This window comes from Procambarus clarkii, chromosome 72 (assembly GCF_040958095.1).
Source record: "Procambarus clarkii isolate CNS0578487 chromosome 72, FALCON_Pclarkii_2.0, whole genome shotgun sequence".
NCBI lineage: Eukaryota > Metazoa > Arthropoda > Malacostraca > Decapoda > Cambaridae > Procambarus > Procambarus clarkii.
The window spans coordinates 28,051,716-28,068,271 of NC_091221.1; positions in this window are offsets into that span (position 1 = coordinate 28,051,716).

A 16,556-nucleotide genomic window follows, 5' to 3' on the forward strand; every position below is an offset into this window, starting at 1 on the left:
GATTCAGTGTTATGCGGAACGTTGGTCGACCTGACGGTGGCAGAGCAGACATCATCTACGGTGTACAAGCAGCTCTGTTGGGACTAGGTGTGGGCCTAGTAGGCGAGTGTGTAGTGAGTACTGACTTGCCCACTGTCGTTGTCACTCTATATGATCAGACCCCTGTATTCCAGGTTCCCGTCTCCCTGAAGGACTGCTGGAACGGTACCAGAAATGCCGTCTGCGACCAGCCATCATCGGCGCCCCGACACAGGGAAGTGTCGAGTCGCCCCACATCGTGTCTACACCGATCCTTACTCGAGAGATGTGAGATGATGCCCCTGCTTGACATCGCAGTGGAGAGGTGGAAGATTACATCAGGCAGATTATCGTCTTCCATCTTAAAGTTTCCTTTGTACCAGAGTTCCCCAGTAGTACAGTTCTGTGGACAAGACAGCCTCATCATTCCAGTTAATAGTGTACGTGAATCTGTGTGGAGTTGTGTTGACGTACTAATTTGGTTTGTCTTTTCTTTTATAGAACCCCAAACCAAATTCTTTTGGTGGGGAGGTGTTACGGACCCGAATCCAGCGTCCGAGCACGGAGCAGTGACGACCGCACCATCTGTGGGTCAGCTCCCGAAACCCCCTCCAAATGGACGACGACACCTGGTGAGGACGAGGTGTACTGGCTATGAGGGCCAGTTTCCAGTCCTATTCAGCTCACAACACAGCCGCTGCTGACCTCTGGTGAGGTGGTGCTCAGACAACAACGCCATCTAAGGAGTTGATACGTCGGGCGTTTGTGTCTAAGCCTGTAAGTAAGGTGCTTTAGTGTGTCCCTTTTACTGATGACGTGTCTGATTACAGAGTCGACCTGGGACTGCTGTAATGGAAGTTGAGTCAGTCTACCCAAGGCAGCCGTCTCGTCACCAAGTGTTTGCTGCAGCAGCTGTGAGTCGCCCCCCGGATGAACACTGTGGTGTTACCCTGCCTGTGAAGCGGCAGTTGAAGGATTGTCATACCTGGGACTGACTAATGGAGACGCTTAACCACTGGGGTGTTGTGGAAAGGAGAGTGATCTGTGGTATCACACGAGGCTCCTGACTAGGGCGCGACCCTAGTATCGCTCGTGGAGTGGCCTAACCAGCGTGGCTGATTTGGAACCTGCCAGCTATCTGCTGGACTTGTGGTTGACGGCCTCCACGACGGTGCCCCCAGTGGAATTGTGCCCTGGCTGTCCTGTGGCTGGGGTAGACTCAAGATTCTCGAAGGATTCGTCGTAAGGCCACGAGAGGACCAAGAGCTTGGCACCATTGAGCACCGTGAACGTTAAGAGTCTTCAGAAGAAGACTACGTTGTGCATTCTAGCGTTTATTCCTCCCCCTTGTGTTAATCTTTATAGTATTTATGGTGATGGTATTAATTATATTATATTAAGTTTTTGCCTTTATTTCCCTTCCCCTTTAATTTACTTGCATTACGGATCTCATCCCTTGAAAGCCACTACTAGCTTGGGGCCGGATACCCTACCTCTAACAACATCAGAGTAAGAACCCGGTTGCGACCCGAGAGGGCCGTAACAATCTTCCTTGTCTATTTTATCAATTCCTGTTACTATTTTGTATGGAGTGATCATATCACCCCTTTTTCTTCTGTTTTCTAGTTTTGGCATATTTAATGCCTCTAACCTCTCCTCGTAGCTCTTGCACTTCAGTTCTGGGAGCCACTTAGTAGCATGTCTTTGCACCTTTTCCAGTTTGTTGATGTGCTTCTTAAGATATGGGCACCACACAACCGCTGCATATTCTAGCTTTGGCCTAACAAAAGTCGTGAACAATTTCGTTAGTATATCGCCATCCATATATTTAAAAGCAATTCTAAAGTTAGAAAGTGCGGCATAGGCTCCTCGCACAATATTCTTTATATGGTCCTCAGGTGATAGTTTTCAATCTAAAACCACCCCCAGATCTCTTTCTTTATCAGAATTCTTTAAAGTTTTCTCACATAATATATAGGTTGTGTGAGGTCTATGTTCTCCTATTCCACATTCCATAACATGGCATTTATTAACATTAAATTCCATTTGCCAAGTGGTGCTCCATATACTTATTTTGTCCAGGTCATCTTGAAGGCATGACAATCATCTAAGTTTCTTATCCTTCCTATTATCTTAGCATCATCAGCAAACATGTTCATATAGTTCTATATACCAACTGGTAGATCATTTATGTAGACAATAAACATCACTGGTGCAAGAACTGAACCCTGTGGTACTCCACTTGTGACATTTCTCCAGTCCGATACATTGCCTCTGATCACTGCCCTCATTTTTCTATCAGTCGGAAAATTTTTCATCCATGTTAGAAGCTTACCTGTCACCCCTCCAATATTTTCCAGTTTCCAGAACAACCTCTTAAGTGGAACTCTATCGAAAGCCTTTTGTAGGTCCAGATAGATGCAGTCAACCCAACCATCTCTTTCCTGTAAAATCTCTGTTGCTCGATCGTAGAAACTGAGGAAATTCGATACACAGGATCTTCCAGATCGAAAACCATACTGTCTGTCTGATATTATATCATTTCACTCCAAGTGTTCTACACATTTAGTTTTAATTATTTTTTCCAATATTTTGACTATTACACTTGTAAATGATACCGGTCTATAATTATGGGGGTCTTCCCTGCTTCCACTTTTGTAGATTCGAACTATGTTAGCCTTTTTCCACACATCAGCTACAACTCCTGTAAACAGGGATGCCTGAAAAATCAGTTGAAGAGGAATGCTGAGCTCAGGTGCACATTCTCTCAGAACCCATGGTGAAACTCCATCTGGACCAACTGCTTTGTTCTTATTTAGCTCCTTGAGCATTTTTTCCACTTCATCTCTAGACACCTCTATGTGCTCTATGTTGTTCTCTGGAATTCTTATTGTATCTGGTTCCCTGAAGATTTCATTTTGTATAAACACACTTTGGAACTTTTCGTTTAATAATTCACGCATTTCCTTTTCATTTTTCGTGAATCTATTTCCCATTTTCAACCTCTGAATATTATCCTTTACCTGCAATTTGTTGTTTATGAATTTATAAAAATTTACCTGGTTCTGTTTTACATTTGTCTGCAATCCCCTTTTCAAAATTTCTTTCTGCCTCTCTCCTCAGTGCCGTGTAGTTGTTTCTCGCATCTTTGTATCGCTGGTATGTTTGTGGGTTTGGCCTCTTCCTGTATTGATTCCATTTTTGTTTCTTTTGGTCTCTGGCTCTCTCGCACTTTCTGTTGAACCAATCCTGTTTCCTAGTTCTGCTTCTCTGTTTTGGTATAAATTTTTTTGTGCCTTTATCATATATTTCACAAAACGTGACATACATCTCATTCACTTCCTTGCCTAGCAATACGTCTGTCCAATTATACTCACTAAAATTTTTTCTAAGATTCCCATAATGTCCTCTCCTAAAGTCAGGTTTTCCAATTGCATTAACCTTCACATTTTATTCCAGATTATAACGCATTGCATAATTTATTCCCAAAAAGACATGATCACTTTTACCCAAGGGAGGAAGGTACTGAATGGCAAATATTTCTTCCTCCTTCCTGGTAAATATCAAATCAAGCATGGGGGGAACGACCCCTTCCCTCATCCTCGTAGCTTGTTTAACATGTTGATACAAGAATGTTTCCAGGATGAGGTCTACAAATTTACACGTCCAGAAATCTTCTGTTTTAGCTTCATATGCTTCCCAGTCTATGGACTTCAAGTTGAAGTCGCCGACTATCAACAGTCGTGAACTATCGTTATCCGCTCTCGTTGTGTGTATGTGTACTCACCTATTTGTACTCACCTATTTGTGCTTGCAGGATCGAGCATTGACTCTTGGATCCCGCCTTTCCAGCTATCGGTTGTTTACAGCAATGACTCCTGTCCCATTTCCCTATCATATCTAGTTTTAAAAGTATGAATAGTATTTGCTTCCACAACTTGTTCCCCAAGTGCATTCTATTTTTCCACTACTCTCACACTAAAAGAAAACTTCCTAACATCTCTGTGACTCATCTGAATTTCCAGTTTCCACCCATGTCCCCTCGTTCTGTTATTATTTCGTGTGAACATTTCATCTATTTCCACTTTGTCAATTCCCCTGAGTATTTTATATGTCCCTATCATATCTCCTCTCTCCCTTCTTTTCTCTAGTGTCATAAGGTTCAGTTCCTGCAGACGCTCTCAAAATCCCATCCCTCGTAACTCTGGGACAAGCCTCGTCGCAAACCTCTGAACCTTCTCCAGTTTCTTTATGTGTTTTTTCAGGTGGGGGCTCCATGATGGCACGGCATAATCTAAGATGGGTCTCACGTAGGCAGTGTAAAGCGCCCTAAAAGCCTCCTCATTTTGGTTTCTGAATGAAGTTCTAATTTTCGCCAGTGTAGAGTACACTACTGTCGTTATCCTATTTATATGTGCCTCAGGAGTTAGATTAGGTGTCACATCCACTCCCAGGTCTCTTTCTCGAATCGTTACAGGTAGGCTGTTCCCCTTCATTGTGTACTGTCCGTTTGGTCTCCTATCGCCTGATCCCATTTCCATAACTTTACATTTACTGGTGTTAAACTCCAGTAGCCATTTCCCTGACTATCTCTGCAACCTGTTTAAGTCCTCTTGGAGGATCCTACAATCCTCGTCTGTCACAACTCTTCTCATTAATTTTGAGTCATCCGCAAACATTGACATGTATGATTCCACTCCTGTAAACATATCATTTACATAAATTAGAAAGAGGATTGGTCCCAGCACCGATCCTTGAGGTACTCCACTTGTTACTGTTCGCCAGTCCGACTTCTCGCCCCTTACCATTACCCTCTGGCTCCTTCCTGTTAGGTAGTTCTTCACCCATACTAGGGCCTTTCTGCTTACTCCTGCCTGCCTCTCAAGTTTGTATAGCAGTCTCATGTGCGGTACTGTATCAAAGGCCTTTTGGCAGTCAAGAAATATGCAGTCTGCCCAGCCTTCTCTGTCCTGCCTTATCCTTGTTACTTTATCATAGAATTCTAAAAGGTTTGTTAGGCAAGATTTCCCTGTCCAGAACCCATGTTGGTGCTTGTTTACAAACCCAATGCTCTCCAGGTGCTCAACACGTCTTAGCCTAATTATTCTTTCAAGTATTTTGCAGGGGATGCTTGTCAGTGATACGGGTCTGTAGTTAAGTGCCTCCTCCTTATCACCTTTCTTTAAAATCGGTACGACATTTGCCTCCTTCCAGCAACTGGGCAATTCTCCCTACATAAGTGACTCATTAAAGATCATTGCCAGAGGCACGCTGAGAGCCTGCGCTGCCTCTTTAAGTATCCACGGTGATACTTTGTCTGGTCCAACAGCTTTATTTGCATCCAGATTGTCAACTGTTTCATTACCTTCTCTTCTGTCACCTCTATATCTGATAATCTTTCATCTAGGGTAATCGCTTCTAACAATGGGAGCTGCTCAGGCTCGGTTGTGAACACTCCATGGAAATTTGCATTCAGTACCTCGCAGATTTCCTTGTCGCTTTCTGTATATGCCCCTTCTGTTTTTCTCAGTCTTGTCACTTGGTCATTTACCGACATCTTCCTTCTTATATGGCTATGTAGTAATTTAGGTTGCTTTTTCGCTTTGACTGCAATATCATTCTCATAATTTCTTTCCGACACTCGTCTTATGTTAATGTAATCATTCCTAGCTCTGTTACATCTAATCCTGTTTTCCTCTGTCCTTTGTCTTCTGTACTTCCGCCACTCCCTCCTGCTTCTCACCTTTGCTTCCTGACACTGTCTATTAAACCATGGGTTATTATATTCCCTCCTGCTTTTCTCCTTTATTGTTGGAATAAATCTCTCTTCAGCCTCCTTCCATTTCAATATGACTTGGTTCATCATACCTTGCACTGTTTTTCCTCTAAGTTCTTCCTCCAACTGCACTTCTCCCAGGTAGTCCCTTATCCTTTTGTAGTCCCCTTTTCTGTAATAAAGTCTCCTTTCCCGGACCTCTTGTCCTTTGGTCACAATTTTAAGCTCCTCGTTTCCTTGTGTGTGTGTGTGTGTGTCTGTGTGTGTGTGTGTACTCACCTAATTGTGCTTGCGGGGGTTGAGCTCTGGCTCTTTGGTCCCGCCTCTCAACCGTCAATCAACTGGTGTACAGATTCCTGAGCCTATTGGGCTCTATCATATCTACATTTGAAACTGTGTATGGAGTCAGCCTCCACCACATCACTTCCTAATGCATTCCATTTACTAACTACTCTGACACTGAAAAAGTTCTTTCTAACGTCTCTGTGGCTCATTTGGGTACTCAGCTTCCACCTGTGTCCCCTTGTTCGCGTCCCACCAGTGTTGAATAGTTCATCCTTGTTTACCCGGTCGATTCCCCTGAGGATTTTGTAGGTTGTGATCATGTCCCCCTTACTCTTCTGTCTTCCAGTGTCGTGAGGTGCATTTCCCGCAGCCTTTCTTCATAACTCATGCCTCTTAGTTCTGGGACTAGTCTAGTAGCATACCTTTGGACTTTTTCCAGCTTCGTCTTGTGCTTGACAAGGTACGGGCTCCATGCTGGGGCCGCATACTCCAGGATTGGTCTTACATATGTGGTGTACAAGATTCTGAATGATTCCTTACACAGGTTCCTGAACGCCGTTCTGATGTTAGCCAGCCTCGCATATGCCGCAGACGTTATTCTCTTTATGTGGGCTTCAGGAGACAGGTTTGGTGTGATATCAACTCCTAGATCTTTCTCTCTGTTTCATTAAGTACTTCATCTCCTATTCTGTATCCTGTGCCTGGCCTCCTGTGTGTGTGTGTGTGTGTGTGTGTGTGTGTGTGTGTGTGTGTGTGTGTGTGTGTGTGTGCACTCACCTAGTTGTACTCACCTAGTTGTGCTTGCGGGGGTTGAGCTCTGGCTCTTTGGTACCGCCTAGTTGTGCTTGCGGGGGTTGAGCTCTGGCTCTTTGGTACCGCCTCTCAACCGTCAATCAACAGGTGTACAGATTCCTGAGCCTATCGGGCTCTATCATATCTACACTTGAAACTGTTTATGGAGTCAGCCTCCACCACATCACTTCCTAATGCATTCCATTTGTCAACCACTCTGACACCTAAAAAAGTTCCTTCTAATATCTCTGTGGCTCATTTGGGCACTCAGTTTCCACCTGTGTCCCCTTGTGCGTGTTCCCCTTGTGTTAAATAGACTGTCTTTATCTACCCTATCAATTCCCTTCAGAATCTTGAATGTGGTGATCATGTCCCCCCTAACTCTTCTGTCTTCCAGCGAAGTGAGGTTTAATTCCCGTAGTCTCTCCTCGTAGCTCATACCTCTCAGCTCGGGTACTAGTCTGGTGGCAAACCTTTGAACCTTTTCCAGTTTAGTCTTATGTTTGACTAGATATGGACTCCATGCTGGAGCTGCATACTCCAGGATTGGTCTGACAAATGTGATATATAATGTTCTGAAAGATTCCTTACACAAGTTTCTAAAGGCCGTTCTTATGTTAGCCAACCTGGCATATGCTGGTGATGTTATCCTCTTGATATGAGCTTCAGGGAACAGATCTGGCTTGATATCAACCCCCAGGTCTTTCTCTCTCTCTCTCTGACTCTTGAAGTATTTCATCTCCCAAATGATACCTTGTATCTGGTCTCCTGCTTCCTACCCCTATCTTCATTACATTACATTTGCTTGGGTTTAACTCTAACAGCACATTTGTTCGATCATTCCTGCAGCTAGTCCAGGGCTTCTTGAAGCCTCAAGTTGTTCTCTTCGGTCTTAATCCTTCTCATAATTTTGGCGTCGTCAGCAAACATTGAGAGGAATGAGTCTATACCCTCTGGGAGATCATTTACGTATATAAGAAACAGGATTGGTCCGAGTACAGAGCTCTGTGGGACTCCACTGGTGACTTCACGCCAATCTGAGGTCTCCCCCCTCACTGTAACTCTCTGCTTCCTATTGCTTAGGTACTCCCTTATCCACTGGAGCGCCCTACCAGTTACTACTGCCTGTTTCTCCAGCTTATGCATCAACCTTCTATGGGGTACTGTGTGTTACGGACCCGAGCCCAGCGTCGTAGCACGGAGCGGTTACGACAACGCCATCTGTGGGTCAGCTCCCGAAACACCCTCCAAATGGACTGCGCCATCTAGTGAGGATGAGATATACCGGCCACAGGGGCTGGTTTCCCGTCTTGATCAGCTCATGACATAGCCGCTGCTGACCTCTGGTGAGGTGGCGCTTAGACAGCAACGCCATCTATGGAGTGGATAGGTGGACGTTTGTGTCTAAGCCTGTGAGTGAGGTGCCCTAGAGTGTCATCAGTACTAATGACGTGTCTGATTAGAGAGTCGACCTGGGACTGCTGTATTGGACGGTGTGGCAGTCTACCCAAGGCAGCCTAAGTCTCTCCACGTATTTTCTGCAGAAGCTGTGAGTCACCCCCGAACGGACACTGTTGAGTGTGTTAGCCTGCTTGTGAAGTGGCAGTACCAGGAATCGTCTTATCTGGGGGTTGGCTGGTGGGAGAGACTGGCCACTGTGGTGCAGAGAGAGGAGAGTGATCTGCGGAATCACACGAGGCCCCAGCCTAGGGCTCGCCACCCTAGTAACGGTCGTGGAGTGGCCTACGCAGCGGAGCTGATTGGAACGTGCCAGCTACAGGCTGGATTTGTGGTTGAAGGCCTCCACGACGGTGCACCCAGTGGGACTGTGATTTGGCTGGCCTGTGGCCAGGGTAGATTCGCCTAGAGAATCAAAGGATTCATCGTGAGGCCACGAGAAGAGAACCAGGGCTACTCATCTTGAGCACCGTAGAGCATCCTGTGTCTTCGGAGGAAGACAGCTTATTGTATATAAGTGTAGTTATAGCCCCAGCGAGTGACTGTGAGATATTTATTTATGGTGGTGGTTAATATATATATTTAAATTAGTGTATTTGTATCCCTTCCCCTTTAATTTACTTGCGTTACGGAACACACCCCTTGAAAGCCACTACTAACTTGGGGCCGGATACCCAAACTCTAATAACATCAGAGAAGAACCCCAGTTGCGTCCCAATAGGGCCGTAATACTGTGTCAAAGGCTTTCCAACAGTCCAAAAAAATGCAGTCCGTCCACCCTTCTCTTTCTTGCTTAATCTTTGTTACCTGATCGTAGAATTCTATCTAGCCTGTAAGGCAAGATTTACCCTTCCTGAACCCATGTTGACGAGTTGTCACGAAGTCTCTTCTCTCCAGATGTGTTACTAGGTTTTTTCTCACAATCTTCTCCATCACCTTGCATGGTATTCAAGTTAAGGACACTGGCCTGTAGTTCAGTGTCTCTTGTCTGTCACCCTTTTTGTATATTGGTATTACATTAGCAGTCTTCCATATTTCTGGTAGGTCTCCCGTTTCCAGTGACCTACTATACACTATGGAGAGCGGCAAGCAAAGTGCTCCTGCACACTCTTTCAATACCCATGGTGAGATTTTGTCAGGCCCAACAACTTTTCTCACATCCAGCTCCAATAGGTGCTTCTTGACCTCATCTCTTGTAATTTAGAAACTTTCCAAGGTCACCTGGTTTGCTGCCACCTCTCCTAGCGCCGTGACTTCTCCCTGTTCTATTGTAAAGACCTCCTGAAACCTTTTGTTTAGTTCTTCACACACTTCTTTGACATTCTCTGTGTACCTGACCTCGCCCACCTTAAGTTTCATCACCTGTTCCTTCATTGTTGTCTTCCTCCTGATGTGACTGCGTAGTAGCTTTGGTTCGGTCTTGGATTTTTTAGCTATATCATTTTCATACCTTTTCTCAGCTGCTCCTCTCACACTAACATACTCGTTCTTGGTTCTCTAGTATCTCTCTCTACTTTCTGGTGTTCTGTTATTACGGAAGTTACTCCATGTCCTTTTGTTCAGCTCTTTCTGTTTCATACATTCACTATTAAACCACGGATTATTCTTTTGCTGCTCTGTTTTTTCCTGTCGGGCTGGGAGAAACCTGCTGACAGCCTCCTGACAATTTTGGGTGACATAGTCCATCATGTCTTGTACGGACTTGGTTCTGAGTTCTGTGTCCCAATGTAAATCCCTTAGGAATTTATTCATCTCCTCATAGTTTCCCTTTCGGTACGCAAGCCCTTTGTTTCCCAGTTCTTTTTTGGGGGTGATAATTCCTAGCTCAACCAGGTACTCAAAGCTCAATACACTATGATCACTCATTCCCAAGGGGGCTTCCAACTTAACTTCCCTTATATCCGACTCATTAGGGTAAATATCAGATCAAGCAAGGCTGGTTCATCCCCTCCTCTCATTCTTGTCAGTCCCTTGACGTGTTGATTTAGAAAGTTTCTTGTTTTCTTGTTTCTTGAAAGTTTTCTCCCCAGCAGCTTAGCTCTCCATGTGTCTGGTCCTCCATGTTTGGCTCTGTTCCCACAATCTATCTTACCATGGTTGAAGTTTCTCATGATTAGTAGTCTGGATCCGTTTCTGCTAGCCACAGAAGCTGTTCTCTCTATTATATTGATAGTGGCCAAGTTGTTTCTATCATATTCCTGTCTGGGTCTTCTGTCGTTCGGTGGGGGGTTATATATGACTACTATTATAATTTTCTGTCCTCCAGTTGCTATGGTGCCTGCTATGTAGTCACTGAAACCTTCACAGTCCTGAAATACCATCTCTTCAAAACTCCAACCTTCTCTTATAGCAAAGCTACACCACCTCCTCCTCTCCCTTCTCTCTCTTTCCTCACTACATAGTAGCCCTGTGGAAACACTACGTTTGTTAGGGTTTTCGTTAGCTTTGTTTCTATGAGTGCTATTATGTCTGGGTTTATGTGTGTGTGTGTGTGTGTGTGTGTGTGTACTCACCTATTTGTGCTTGTGGGGATTGAGCTTTGGCTCTTTGGTCCCTCCTCTCAACTGTCAATCAACTGGTGTACATGTTCCTGAGCCTACTGGGCTCTATCATATCTACATTTAAAACTGTGTACAGAGTCAGCCTCCACCACATCACTGCCTAATGCATTCCATCTGTTAACTACTGTGACACTGAAAAAGTTCCCTCTTACGTCCCTGTGGTTCATGTGGGTACTCAGTTTCCACCTGTGTCCCTTTGTTCGCGTCCCGCCAGTGTCGAATAGTTTATCCTTGTTTACCCGGTCGATTCCCCTGAGGATTTTGTAGGTTGTGATCATGTCCCCTCTTAATCTTCTGTCTTCCAGTGTCGAAAGGTGCATTTCCCACAGCCTTTCCTCATAACTCATGCCTCTTAGTTCTGGGACAAGTCTAGTAGCATACCTTTGGACTTTTTCCAGCTTCGTCTTGTGCTTGACAAGGTGCGGGCTCCATGCTGGGGCCGCATACTCCAGGATTGGTCTTACATATGTGGTGTACAAGATTCTGAATGATTCCTTACACAGGTTCCTGAATGCTGTTCTGATGTTAGCCAGCCTCACATATGCCGCAGACGTTATTATTTTTTTGTGGGCTTCAGGAGACAGGTTTGGTGTGATATCAACTCCTAGATCTTTCTTTCTGTCTATTTCATTAAGTACTTCATCTCCTATTTTGTATCCTGTGTCTGGCCTCCTGTTTCCACTTCCTAGTTTCATTACTTTGCATATACTCTGGTTGAACTTCAACATCCATTTGTTGGACCATTCACTCAGTTTATCTAGGTCATCTTGTAGCCTCCTACTATCATCCTCTGTTTCAATCCTCCTCATAATTTTTGCATCATCGGCAAACATTGAGAGGAACGAATCTATACCCTCTGAGAGATCATTTACATATACCAGAAACAGTATAAGTCTTAGGACTGATCCCTGCGGGACTCCACTTGTAACGTCTCGCCAATCTGAGACCTCACCCCTCACACAGACTCGTTGTCTCCTGTTGCTTAGGTGCTCCTTTATCCAATGGAGTACCTTCCCTTTCACTCCAGCCTGCATCTACAGCTTTCTCACTAACCTCTTTTGTGGCACTGTATCAAAGACTTTCTGACAATCCAAAAATGTGCAGTCTGCCCCCCCCCCCTTCTCATTCTTGCCATATTTTTGTTGCCTGGTCGTAGAATTCAAGTAATCCTGTGAGGCAGGACCTGTCATCCCTGAACCCATGTTGATGCTGTGTTACAAAGTTCCTTCGCTCCAGATGCTACACTAGCTTTTTTCGCACAATCTTCTCCATCAGCTGGCATGGTATGTAGGTTAGGGACACTGGCCTGTAGTTCAGTGCCTCCTGTCTATCTCCTCTCTTGTATATCGGGACTATGTTAGCTGTTTTCCAAATATCTGGCAGTTCCCCTGTTGCCAGTGATTTGTTATATACTATGGAGAGTGTTAGGCAGAGTTCTCTTGTTCCTTCCTTTAGTATCCAAGGGGAGATTCCATCCAGGCCTATAGCCTTTGTCACATCCAACTCTAGTAAACACTTCCTTACTTCCTCGCTGGTAATCTCAAACTCTTCCAGTGATTCCTGGTTAGCTGTTCCCTTTCTTATCTCTGGAATTTCTCCTTACTCTAAGGTGAAGACCTCCTGGAATTTCTTATTCAATTCCTCACACACTTCCTTGTCATTTGTAGTGAATCCTTCTGCTCCTATCCTTAATTTCTTTACCTGTTCATTTACTGTTGTTTTTCTCCTGATGTGGCTATGCATCAATTTAGGCTGAGTCTTTGCCTTGCTTGCGATGTCATTTTCGTATTGTCTTTCTGCCTCTCTTCTCATCCTGACGTTCTGATATCTTCTCTGCTCTCCAGTGTAATGTTATTCCTATAGTTTCTCAATGCCCTTTTACTTTGCTGCTTAGCTAGCCTACAACTTCAATTCTCTGTTTTCCTTTTGGACTGGGACAAACTTGCTTGCTGCGTCCTTGCACTTCTGCGTGATGTAACCCATCATATCTTGGGCCGTCTTTCCCCTGACCTCTGTTTCCCATGCTATATCTGTTAGGAATTTTCTTATCGCCTCATAGTTTCCCTTTCGGTATGTTAACCTTTTGGTTTCGGTATCCCTCCTCGAGTTCAATAACCCTTCTTTCATCAGGTACTCAAATACCAGTACACTGTGGTCGCTCATTCCTACTGGGTCCTCAAAACCGATTTCTCTTATGTCGGAGTCGTTCAGAGTGAAGACTAAGTCGAGTCTCCCTGGTTTGTCACTGCCTCTCACCCTTGTGGGTTCTCTGACATGCTGGGATAAAAAAGTTCTAGTCGCCACCTCCAATAGTTTGGCTCTCCACGTATCCTCGCCTCCATGCGGTTCCTTGTTCTCCCAGTCAATCCTTCCGTGATTGAAGTCGCCCATGATGAGCAGGTGGGATCTATTTCTACATGCAGCAGAGGCTGCTATTATAGATTGTGTGTTGGTGGTGTTGTCGTTTTGTTCCTCCTTTGCAGACAACCCAACCCACAACTCGGTAGAGTGCTTATACCTCGCTAGGAGATCACACTAGGCGCTTCTGGTTCTTGGAGAGGGGCTCAACATCACACGTTTAGGGGATGCGGCTCAACACTTAGCCTCGTTGTCACGTGCACACACCCACTCGAGCCGCTGTGACTCCCCACTCTCTCCTTATGTGATATGATCTCCTTAATCCCCTTTAACTTACTAGTTTTCATCCTACCCTGTCCACAGCAGTGGTTCTTAGTTCTTTCTCTCTCTCTCTCTTTTCCTTTACTATTTCCTGGGAAGCCTCACTAGGACAAGGTCAAATACCAGCAAATTTGAATACATTAACTGGACAGAGCACATCTTGGTTATCTTGAGGTTATCTTGAGATGATTTCGGGGCTTTTTAGTGTCCCCGCGGCCCGGTCCTCGACCAGGCCTCCACCCCCAGGAAGCAGCCCGTGACAGCTGACTAACGTACCCAGGTACCTATTTACTGCTAGGTAACAGGGGCATTCAGGGTGAAAGAAACTTTGCCCATTTGTTTCTGCCTCGTGCGGGAATCGAACCCGCGACACAGAATTACGAGTCCTGCGCGCTATCCACCAGGCTACGAGGCCCCTACACAATACATATACACATATAATAATAATGAATCCTATACTCTATACTATTACAATCAGGTTGCTCTCCAACACCATCAGAACTCCATCATCAGCTTATCAAGTGGTATCCTATCTTCTGATTCACCACCTGGTACTATCAACCTCCTCAAGTAGATCAAGTCTACATACACTGTTGCACTATCAACAAGAGAAATATATATATATATATATATATATATGTCGTACCTAATAGCCAGAACGCACTTCTCAGCCTACTATGCAAGGCCCGATTTGCCTAATAAGCCAAGTTTTTCTGAATTTATATATTTTTTCTAATTTTTTTCTTATGAAATGATAAAGCTACCCATTTCATTATGTATGAGGTCAATTTTTTTTTATTGGAGTTAAAATTAACGTAGATATATGACCGAACCTAACCAACCCTACCTAACCTAACCTAACCTATCTCTATCGGTTAGGTTAGGTTAGGTAGCAGAAAAAGTTAGGTTAGGTTAGGTTAGGTAGGTTAGGTAGTCGAAAAAACATTAATTCATGAAAACTTGGCTTATTAGGCAAATTGGGCCATGCATAGTTGGCTGAGAAGTGCGTTCTGGCTATTAGGTACGACATATATATATATATATATATATATATATATATATATATATATATATATATATATGTCGTACCTAGTAGCCAGAACTCACTTCTCAGCCTACTATTCAAGGCCCGATTTGCCTAATAAGCCGAGTTTTCCTGAATTAATATATTTACTATAATTTTTGTCTTATGAAATGATAAAGCAACCCTTTTCTCTATGTATGAGGTCAATTTTTTTTTATTGGAGTTAAAATTAACGTAGATATATGACCGAACCTAACCAACCCTACCTAACCTAACCTAACCACTATTTATAGGTAAGGTTAGGTTAGGTAGCCAAAAAAAGCTAGGTTAGGTTAGGTTAGGTAGGTTAGGTAGACGAAAAAACATTAATTCATGAAAACTTGGCTTATTAGGCAAATCGGGCCTTGAATAGTAGGCTGAGAATTGCGTTCTGGCTGTTAGGTACGACATATATATATATATATATATATATATATATATATATATATATATATATATATGTCGTACCTAATAGCCAGAACGCACTTCTCGGCCTACTATGCAAGGCCCGATTTGCCTAATAATCCAAGTTTTCCTGAATTAATATATTTTCTCTAACTTTTTCCTTATGAAATGATAAAGCTACCCATTACATTACGAATGAGGTCAATTTTTTTTTATTGGGGTTAAAATTAACGTAGATATATGACCGAACCTAACCAACCAAACCTAACCTAACCTAACCTATCTTTATGGGTTAGGTTAGGTTAGGTAGCCGAAAAAGTTAGGTTAGGTTAGGTTAGGTAGGTTAGGTAGACGAAAAACAATTAATTCATGAAAACTTGGCTTATTAGGCAAATCGGGCCTTGCATAGTAGGCATAGAAGTGAGTTCTGGCTACTAGGTACGACATATATATATATATATATATATATATATATATATATATATATATATATATATATATATATATATATATATATATATATATATATATATATATGTGTATATATATATATATTTATATATATATATATATATATATATATATATATATATATATATATATATATATATATATATATATATATATATATATATATATATATATATATATAACTGAAAACTCACACCCCAGAATTCAGTTGCATATTGTCCTGGGGACCATTCAGGCTTGTTCGCATATATATATATATATATATATATATATATATATATATATATATATATATATATATATATATATATATATATATATATATATATATATATATGTATATATATATATATATATATATATATATATATATATATATATATATATATATATATATATATATATATATATATATATATAAATGTGTACAATGAAAATCAGCATGTGAATGCAATAACATATATCAGCATAAATGTTCCTTGATACACTGCAATGATCAATCGATCACCCTATCAGTCCTAGAACACATACATCTGTAGGTAATCCAGCCTACGACTGTAACTTTAAACTTCAGTATAAAACACTCTTTGACATAAGAATGCAAGCAATCACCCACCTCTCACTGCGTCTTGCACGCTAATGACAAGCAAACACTATCAACTCCCTACAAGTAATCCACCAGAACTTCCCTTCCACCTCTGGAAGTTCACTACCCTGATATCTTCAGGTTCTTCCGGGCTTCACTACCAGGATCCTCTGCAGCTCCTCCAGGCTGCTATCATGAAGTTTCTTTGAGCAACTACGGTGCTTCACCCTTCTGTTAGGGTCCTCCACAGCTCTCTTGGCTGCTACACCATGAAGTTTCCTCGAGCAACTATGGTGCTTCACCACCTCTACAGAAGCACGTGACACTCCTCTTCACTGCTCCTCACAGCTCGAGGTTCTCGCCTCCCAACCTGTCCTCTTAAAAAGAACGTCAACATTTGCCGTTTGACTCTATGGCTGTTTTTGGACGTTATTTTGTGTAAAACTACGTCTATTATCGCTT